Source organism: Capra hircus, chromosome 24 (assembly GCF_001704415.2).
Source record: "Capra hircus breed San Clemente chromosome 24, ASM170441v1, whole genome shotgun sequence".
Taxonomy (NCBI): domain Eukaryota; kingdom Metazoa; phylum Chordata; class Mammalia; order Artiodactyla; family Bovidae; genus Capra; species Capra hircus.
Genome location: NC_030831.1, coordinates 4690351 through 4700978, shown reverse-complemented (window position 1 = coordinate 4700978; position 10628 = coordinate 4690351). Strand labels below are relative to the sequence as shown.

Here is a 10628-nt window from a genome sequence, read left to right as displayed (position 1 = left end):
GAAATCTGTATGCAGTTCAGGAAGCAAAAGTTAGAACCGGACATGGAACAACAGACTGGTTTCAAATAGGAAAAGGAGTACATCAAGGCTGTATATTGTCATCCTGCTTATTTAACTTCTATGCAGAGTACATCATGAGAAAAGCTGGACTGGAAGAAACACAAGCTGGGATCAAGACTGCCGGGATAAATATCAATAACCTCAGATATGCAGATGACACCACCCTTATGGCAGAAAGTGAAGAGGAACTAAAAAGCCTCTTGACGAAAGTGAAAGAAGAGGGTGAAATAGTTGGCTTAAAGCTCAACACTGAGAAAACGAAAATCATGGCATCCGGTCCAATCACTTCATGGGAAGTAGATGAGGAAACAGTGGAAACAATGTCAGATTTTAATTTTGGGGCTCCAAAATCACTGCAGATGGTGATTGCAGCCGTGAAATTAAAAGACGCTTACTTCTTGGAAGAAACTCCAGTACTTTGGCTACCTCATAAGAAGAGTTGACTCATTGGAAAAGACTTTGTTGCTGGGAGGGATTGGGGGAGGAGAAGAAGGGGACGACAGAGGATGAGATGGCTGGATGGCATCACTGACTCAATGGACGTGAATCTGAGTGAACTCTGGAAGTTGGTGATGGACAGGGAAGCCTGGTGTGCTGCGATTCACGGGGTCGGAAAGAGTCGAACAAGACTGAGCAACTGAACTGAACTGAACTGACTAGACTGACCTTAGTTGGCAAAGTAATGTCTCTGCTTTTGAATATGCTATCTAGGTTGGTCATAACTTTTCTTCCAAGGAGTAAGCATCTTTTAATTTCATGGCTGCAATCACCATCTGCAGTGATTTTGGAGCTCCCCAAAATAAACTCGGACAGTGTTTCCGCTGTTTCCCCATCTATTTCCCATGAAGTGATTGGACCGGATGCCATGATTTTCGTTTTCTCAGTGTTGAGCCTTAAGCCAACTATTTCACTCTCCTCTTGCACTTTCCTCAAGAGGGCTTTTTGTTCCCCTTCACTTTCTGCCATAAGGGTGGTGTCATCTGCATATCTGAGGTTATTGATATTTCTCCCAGCTATCTTGATTCCAGCTTGTGATCCTTCCAGTCCAGCGTTTCTCATGATGTACTCTGCATATAAGTTAAATATGCAGGGTGACAATATACAGCCTTGACGTACTCCTTTTCCTATTTGAAACCAGTCTGTTGTTCCATGTCCAGTTCTAACTGTTGCTTCCTTCTCAAGAGGCAGGTCAGGTGATCTGGTATTCCCATCTCTTGAAGAATTTTCCACAGTTTTATTGTGATCCACACAGTCAAAGGCTTTGGCATAGTCAATAAAGCAGAAATAGATGTTTTTCTGGAACTCTCTTGCTTTTTTCATGATCCAGCGAATGTTGGCAATTTGATCTCTAGTTCCTCTGCCTTTTCTAAAACCAGCTTGAACATCTGGTAGTTCATGGTTCATGTATTGCTGAAGCCTGGCTTGGAGAATTTTGAGCATTACTTTACTAGCATGTGAGATGAGTGCAATTGTGCGGTAGTTTGAGCATTCTTTCGCATTGCCTTTCTTTGGAATTGGAATGAAAACTGACCTTTTCCAGTCCTGTGGCCACTGCTGAGTTTTCCAAATTTGCTGGCATATTGAGTGTAGCACTTTCAGAGCATCATCATTCAGGATTTGAAACAGCTCAACTGGAATTCCATCACCTCCACTAGCTTTGTTCATAGTGATGCTTTCTAAGGCCCACGTAACTTCACATTCCAGGATGTCTGGCTCTAGATGAGTGATCACACCATTGTGATTATCTGGGTCATGAAGATCTTTTTTGTGCAGTTCTTCTGCGTATTCTTGCCACCTCTTCTTAATATCTTCTGCTTCTGTTTGTTAGGTCCATACCATTTCTGTCCTTTATTAGGCCCATCTTTCCATGAAATGTTCCCTTGGGTTCTCTAATTTTCTTGAAGAGATCTCTAGTCTTTCCCATTCTGTTCTTTTCCTCTAGGCTATGGTTTTTCCTGTGGTCATGTATGGATGTGAGAGTTGGACTGTGAAGAAGGCTGAGCACCAAATAATTGATGCTTTTGAAATGTGTTGTTGGAGAAGACTCTTGAGAGTCCCTTGGACTGCAAGGAGATCCAGCTAATCCATTCTGAAGGAGATCAGTCCTGAGTGTTCTTTGGAAGGAATGATACTAAAGCTGAAACTTCAGTACCTCGGCCACCTCATGCGAAGAGTTGACTCATTGGAAAAGACTCTGATGCTGGGAGGGATTGGGGGCAGGAGGAGAAGGAGATGACAGAGGATGAGATGGCTGGATGGCATCACTGACTCAATGGACATGAGTCTGAGTGAATTCTGGGAGTTGGTGATGGGCAGGGAGGCCTGGCGTGCTACAATTCATGGGGTTGCAAAGAGTAGGACACGACTGAGTGACTGAACTGAACTGAATGATAAGAGAAACAAAATACACAAAAAATTTAATGCACTTGAATCCTAAAACCATCTCCCCCAGCCTCGGTCCATGAAAAAATTGTCTTTCAAGAAATCCGAACCAAATGTTTGAAGGTCACTATTTTAAACAGTTGTTTAAACTCTCACCTTGCAAATAGATTGCTATGAATATGCTCAATTGGCTATGAATCATGAACTACTAGTGATATTCATTTCTATGTCCTACTTAGATTATGTGCTTTGTAAGGACCATAAATGCACCATGGGGTGTTTATTCTGTATTGGGTAAGAATATCTAATTACTCTTCTATAATTTTGACTTACATGTGAAGTCTTTATGTTACATATAAAGTAACATAAAATGTATGACGTTTTAAATTTTTTTCAACTAAGTATAAATTCGAGAAAAAAGTAATCACTGAATATGTAATTTACATCTCACTTTTTTTTTTTTTTTTGCTCTTAGGTAAAGTAAATACATAAAATATAACAGTCTGTGTGTGTGTGTGTGCGCGCGCATGTGTGCTGTCACGACTAAGACTCTTTGCGAACCGCAGCCCTCCAGGCTCCTCTGTCTGTGCAATTTTCCAGGCAAGAATACTGGAGTGAGAAATGACATCATTTCTTCTCTAGGTGATCTTCCTGACCTAAGGATCAAACCCACACATCTTGCGTCTCCTGCATTGGTAGGGGAGTCTTTACCACTGTGCCACTTGAGAAATCTGTAACAGTCTACAAATGTGCAAATAAATCCTCAACTGTTTTGGAAGAAAAAAAATGAATGCTAATCTCAGGACATCAATCTGAGGAAATCAGGAAGAAAAAGCCACCACAAGTTACAGAAATAAGAATGTTTATATACAAGGACCAGAGACTGAAGGAAATTTAAGTGGAGTCAAGTCTGGAAGAGCTGCAAAGTGAAAACGTGTGGAGGAGCCTCTGGATCACTGGCAAGTGGGCTGCAGTCCGGGACATCACACAGCACTGGGCTCCCACAGCACCTGGGTTAGTGTGTATGCTCCTCTGCAAACACCTCGGGTCTGAGTACCAACGTGCTTTCTGTTTGACTTACTGATAAAGAGACAGATTATTAACTAGAGCCCAGATTTTAGTGGTTCTATAAAAGGAGAGGAATTAAATTAAGGTGAAGATAAGCAGGTTGGGCCCAGAATAGGTCCCCCCGCCCCTACCAGGTATTTGAAGTGAGTGGAAAAATCCTCTTCTCACAGTGACGACCTGACCTACTTCCTCACTCATTGTGGCTGTCTGGGCATCATTCACAGGAATGCTCAGATCAGAGCTGGGGCTCAGCTGAATTACCATTCCAGGGATGCAATTTCCAGGAGATTTGTCTCTTTTTCTGAAGCTTACCTCTCTGGACATTGTAATAGACAATAATTTGCAGTTTTCTAAAGGGTGCTTATGGGTGACTGTTTCATGTCATTATTCAAGACAGACATTTCTGTCAGTGTGTTTCAGCAATTACAGAATACATTCAAGGTTTTTACCATTAAAGTTAAAACAACAGGAGATCCAAATCACCATAAGCATCTGTTTTTCTCCTCTAGTGATCAATACTTGTCGCTGTTTAATCGTTAAATCGTGTCCCGTCTCTTTTGCGACCCCATGGACTGTAGCCTGCCAGGCTCCTTTCTCCATAGGGTTTCCCAGGCAAGTTTATTGGAGTGGGTTGCCGTTTCTTTCTCCTGGGGATCTTCCCAACCCAGGAATCAAACTTGTATCTCCTGCAGTGCAGTCAGATTCTTTACCACTGAGCCACCTGGGAAGACCAGTGACCAATATTAGAAATTCTTAATTCAACAGTAGATTTTTGAGTGTATAAGGCATGTGATGTGTTATCACAATTGTCAAGTATAGCTTGAATGTGATTCCAGCATAAAAAAATGTTAGAGGAAGAAAACTTTGAATTAGAAAAAGACATAGCCCTCATGAATACATATCTGTGTATATAGAGCAGAAACAGTGACAAGATTTACTTTGGGGGGGCCTTAAAATTACTGCAGATGGTGACTGCAGTCATGAAATTAAAAGATGCTTGCACCTTGGAAGAAAAATTATGACCAACCTAGACAGCATATTCAGAGAAGTCAATGACACCCCACTCCAGTACTCTTGCCTGGAAAATCCTATAGACAGAGGAGCCTGGTAGGCTGCAGTCCATGAGGTAGCTGAGTCAGACATGGGGGGTGGGTTGCTGTCTATGCGGTCACACAGAGTCGGATACATCTGATGCGACTTAGCAGTAGCAGTAGCAGCAGACAGCATATTAAAAAGCAGAGACATTACTTTGCCAACAAAGATCTATCTAGTCAAAGCTATGGTTTTTCCAGTAGTCATGTATGGATGTGAGAGTTGGACTGTAAAGAAAACTGAGTGCAGAAGAATTGATGCTTTTGAACTGTGGTGTTGGAGAATACTCTTGAGCACCCCTTGGACAGCAAGGAGATACAGCCAGTCCATCCTAAAGGAAATAAGTCCTGAATATTCATTGGAAGGACTGATGCTAAAGCTGAAACTCCAATAATTTGGCCACCTAATGTGAAGAACTGACTCATTTGAAAAGACCCTGATTCTGAGAAAGATTGAGGGCAGGAGGAGAAGGGGATGACAGAGGATGAGATGGTTGGATGACATCACTGACTCAATGGACATGAGTTTGAGTAAGCTCCAGGAGTTGGTGATGGACGGGGAAACCTGGCGTGCTGCAGATATTGCATATACTTTTGGCCAATTCAAACACTCCCCAATTCATACCTTTGAATCACAGGTGCCCCCGACTCTAACACTAAACATCTGCAATAACAAAAAACAGAACAAATAACTAATAATAATAATAACAAAACCCCGGGTGCCTCATAACACCTCATGATAACCACCGTAGATGAAAACATACTCTCATCATATAAACTTTATTTTTGTCACATTTTAATTATTCATACACTATGAGGCCATGGAAAACATGAAGAAATCTGATAGATAATGAATTAAACAGGACAGTTTGAAAAGATATGTACTGCATGATGTACATGAGGACTTTATTACATCTCAATTCTTCTATAAATGTAAAATGGTTTATAAAAAGCATGCAGATGAGGAAGAGATGATCTCTGTTCTCTGGGGGCTCACAGTCGAAAGAGGAGACACATGGCCAAGGAACTGCAATCAGGTGTGATAAGTTTTGTAATAAAAAGAAGCATGGGGTATACGAGAGTTCAGTGGAGATGCATAGAATAATAATAGCCTGCAGACCTGAAGAAGCTTGGAGGAGAGAATGATTCCAAAATAAATGTTAGAGAATCAAGGAAAAGAGGAAATGAAAAAATGCAAAAAGACATGGAGTCTAACCTTAAATAGTTAGCTTCCTTGATCGCCAGTCTCAAGAGCAAATTCCCTAGACTTTTGCAGTCATCCCAACTCTGATTGAAAGTTTCCTTCCGGGCTTTAGCTCCTGCTCTCTGACTGTGCGTCACTATTAACTCTCCACTCCTATCCAATGTGGATACATCTATCTCTGTAGCAAGTCTTGCACCACCTGTTCTCTGCTGAATGTCTTGTCCCTTTAGTGATGGTGAACACGATTTTGCCTCCTTCAATGGCTCTGCTACCTGTCTCCCTAGCCTTGGAAAACTCTCAAGCCTTTTCAGAAGTTTCCAACCTTTTCCAAACTCGAAACACTTTTACCACACTCTGAATTCCATTTGAATCCTTCTTCAATAATTTTTCTTAAAATATTTCATTTTGGGATTATTTGTGTTTTCATGTAGTTATATATTTTTCAACAGTTATAGTTCAGAATTTGGGGAATTCTTGAAATTCTTTGTTTTAGAATTATAAAGCTTCATGGATACCATCTTTCTATCATTTAAGAGAAGGACACAATAGGAACTCACATTTATTGATTGCCAATGTATCAGGAAATCCGCGAGGCATGCAAAATATGTCAACTTTTCAAATCCCCCCAAATGCAATTTTCTGTGAAATACAGCTGTTGAGGGGTGCTGATAGGCTACAGTCCATGGGGTCACAACGAGTCGGACACGAGTGAAACAACTTATCAGGCACGCATGCAGCTGTCAAACCTTACCAGACACTAAGTCGGAATCCTGAGTGTGGACTCCAACTAGCAACAAAGCCCAGACTCTCTCTGCTCTGGCTTCTACTACCTCCTATGCGCAAGCGCGGGAATGGAAACCCATACAAACGAATGTATTTCACAACAGTATAAAGCTGTTTAGCCTCAAAGCCAGACTGCTTCTCCTTTCTGTTTAGTGGCCACACTCCTTGTTAGACATACCACTGGAGGCAATTTTTCAGTGCCCTGGTTCACCAGTTTCCTCAACTTTAAAATAGGGCTTAAAATAGCACCCACCTCCTAAGGATGCTCTACAGAATGAATGAGATGCTGGAAGTGAAGCCAGACACGTAGCAAACTCTGTTGCCGGCATTGTTACCATCACTGTGCCAGATGTCACGCTCTTTCCTTTTTTCATGTCTGTTCTTTCTGTGGCATAGAAAACATTCAGTAGCTATTTATTTGTTTTATGGTTTCAGCTTTTACTTCTGTGACAGTCCTCTCATTTTCCAGAATACCAAAAAAAAAAAGTGGAATCGCATTTGACTCCAGTTCAAAAGCTTGACAGTTCAGTCACACCTAGGTGCTGAGAGAGAGAGAAGGATGTAGTTAAGGCTGTCAGGAAAATATGAGGATTGTCACAGCTCGGGCAGGTAGTGACAGGGGCAGAGTCAGTGCCCGGAGCACTTCTCCCCTTTCCAAACATCTCAGGGCACTAAGGAAAGAACCCTGACATTGAGAGCATGCTGAGAAGAGATACGATTTCAAAGGAAGCAATAAAATGTGTAATAGATATTCGTAATTAGAGAGACTGCTTGCTTCTTGTCTCAGGTTTAATAGCTTCTCAAAGACTGTGAATAAGTTAAGCGAGTTTTTAATATTCCTCTGAAATATGAACCCATGTACTACCTTGGGTTACATAATTAAAAATGTCTTTGATCTGACAGGCTTAGATTTATCCTAGCAAATTATGCGATGAACAGCTCATCTTGAGGATTTATTCATCATGCAAACAAGCGAAGGCCATCAGTGCCAATTTTTGGGTGAGGTTCAGCACGGAGGGGAAACTGAAGCTTCATTCGTTTCAAATATTGTCAAGTGTTATCCAAGAGGAAAGGCTGATTGGCATCCCAAGGGTTATCTTAATTCTGTTCACATGAGATGCATAAATACAACTCAGCAGATGACAGGGTGAAAAAAACATGCCAAAGACTCAGGAGACCCGTAATGCAGGAGGGGAGGACTTGCCAGCGACATCACTTGACTTTGTCATTGCATCATGCTAATCTGAATCCATGTCACTATTGTTTCCCCCAAAAAAGATGGAATACTCTTCAAAATAGAATAAGACTCCATAGCAGAGAGTGAACAATAAACGCATGCATCTGTGTGATCATCAGTGATGACCTCTGTGGTATGCAGAAAGTGGACCACCTTCAGTTCCAGGTCCTAGCAATGCCCAGGGTCAAGAGGTTTCACTTGTGTGGGTGGGGAGAACCCAAAACTTATCCTGAGATTTGAGTCAACTTCCTCTCCACCCAGGATATACAGGAGCTTTAAAAAAAGCTTTTATTCTATATGCCCTTGTATATGGTGATCAAAATTGAGATAGCTATCGAAGGCTTGATCTCAATGAATCCACTGTAATTCCAGGAATTATACTACAGTTAAATCATGTAATCGTCTAGGATAACAAAGCAATAATAAAATAAGGTAGTGCTGGCACAGTTAGCTTATATAACTTTGCTGCAAATACTAATATAATATTACAGTGGCAAAGAATCAGTCATAATTGAGTGACACAGCATGCACGCATTACAGGTGCAGATACTTTAGAAATAAGGACTGTTATAAATATCTTTGTTGTACTTTTTATTCTTTAAGTGGGTCATGCCCATAGCGTAGCAGGTAAGTTCCTGTCTGACCATTTATATAGGTTTATTAAAAGAAGGTGGATGTTAACAGAAATGTATATGAATCAAATAGAGTAATAAAGATTTGTTGGAAAGGCTATATTTTTAATTTTGTATTAATAAAAACTATGTTATTAATACTGAAAGAAGATACTATCACATCATTAGCATTACGCATAGTTCATTGAAACTGGTAGAGTGGCACCTGTAATTTATATTAATATGTAACACTGGTGACATGTCCTCCTGTGAAGTCATGTTTTCTTAAAAATGAAACTAAAAAACAAACCAGCACCATTTGTTGAAGGACATGGAGATGCCAGGGATTGAACCTGGGGCCTCATGCATGCGAAACATATGCTCTACCACTGAGCTACATCCCCAGCCCTGGAAGGAGGCTGCCAGGCTGATGAATCAGTGCACTGATTTCTTAGACAATCTCTCCAGGGAACAAAAAAGCCCTGAATTCTCAAAGTTTCAAATTCCCATCACAGAACATTCTGAAGCCTTCCTGGGGGACCTATAAATTTTGTACCTTCAGTGTGGAATGTCCTGATACTTTATGGCTCACCACCATGCTAGTTTCCCCAGCCTTATTTATAGGGATGATGAAACACCATCTCCCTTCAAAATTTATCTTATTTATACAGTTTCCTACTCACAGATGCAAGAAAATATTTTAGTTATATTCCATAATTTCCCCATTACTTTTATTGCTGTTGTTGTTTAGTTGCTCAGTCGAGTCTGACTTTTTGCAACCCCATGGACTAAAGCTCACCAGGGTTCTCTGTCCATGGGGTTTCCCAAGCTAGAATACTGGAGTAACTGGTCATTTCTTTCTCCAAGGGATTTTCCTGACCCAGGAATAAAACCCATGTCTCCTGCCTTGGCAGGCTGATTCTTTACCACCGATCCACCTGGGAAGCCCATAGGAAACGAAAAAAGAAAAAAATCTCTCCTTTCTTCCCACAGGTTCGTGACTGGGTACTGCAAATAAGGCTGACAAAGGGAAGATTAACAAGAGGAAATCAAAGTTTATTAGCATGTGCACTGGGTTTACATAAGGAAGAAACCCCGTGATGAGGAACTCAGAGGGGTGATTAGAACCTGGGACTGTATATCACCTTAAAAGGAGCAACATGCTTGTAAGAGACACAGGTAAAGGGGTTCAGGCTTTTAGGGGTGCAGACTATGGGAAGGTAAACATATGGAGGAGACTAATGGAAGATGGGAGCATGGAGTAAGGCCTGTTTGTGTAGACTGCTCAGCAGTTGTTCCACTGGAGAGCTGTCATCTCCCTTCCAGTACAGTGGGGGCTGGCTGGGGTCCCTCTACACAGGGAATTTAGGATCTGGTTCCAGGCAGAGAGGGGAGTGGGGCAGAGAATTATCCTTTGTCTCCTTTTCCCACTATTGTCTTTGACTCAGAGTAATCATTACACCAGAGTGGCATAGTTGGGGGTAGAATATTCTAAACCACCTTCACTTCTTTCCTGGGGCGAAGGTGGGAATAGGGGGTTTTGTTATGGGGGAAGCAGCAAAGAAGCAGCTCACTTGTTGCAGTGACAGCTCTCTCCTCGGGGCAGGGAAAGGTCAGCCTACTGCTCACCAGCAGACCTAACAGCACGCCTGAGCTCATGGCACTGTAGTGGTCGGGAGAACCAACGCTGCTTTTCTCAGAGACACATCAAGTTCACGACATAGAGAATTCCAGCCCTGGATTTTTGCTTGCTGTGATGATCAAGATGAAATTGCTATTTGGTAAATAATATTTTCACCATAAAAGGACAAAAAAAAAATATACTAGAAGTAAACTGAAGAGCTGCTCTTTGATTTCATCTACTTGGTGACCAGAACCCATAATGCTGAACACAGCATATCCTTGATCTGACTACTCATGCAGGACCTTCTAAATATTTAATGAGCTCATCATAGCCTTACAGAAAATCTAATTTCCTGGTTATCACCAACAGCATATTCTGACTCTGACACTCTCTTGCCCATGAAGATGCAAACTTTAAAAGCACACCCTTGCCCTCTCTTAACAACATTGGTTGTTCTTGACTAATAAGAATAATAAAATCAACTCAATGATATAGGATATAATAATATTAATGAAACTAATAAGAATCAAGTTCCAAAATAATTCAGAATTACCAAGAAAAAAAATCA

The 10628-nt window shown here is 41.3% G+C and overlaps 1 non-coding gene across 1 annotated transcript; it reads right to left on the bottom strand.

The window, feature by feature from the left end:
* TRNAA-CGC lies at positions 8769 to 8840 on the bottom strand. Its single transcript has one exon. It is a non-coding gene; the product is annotated as a tRNA-Ala (tRNA).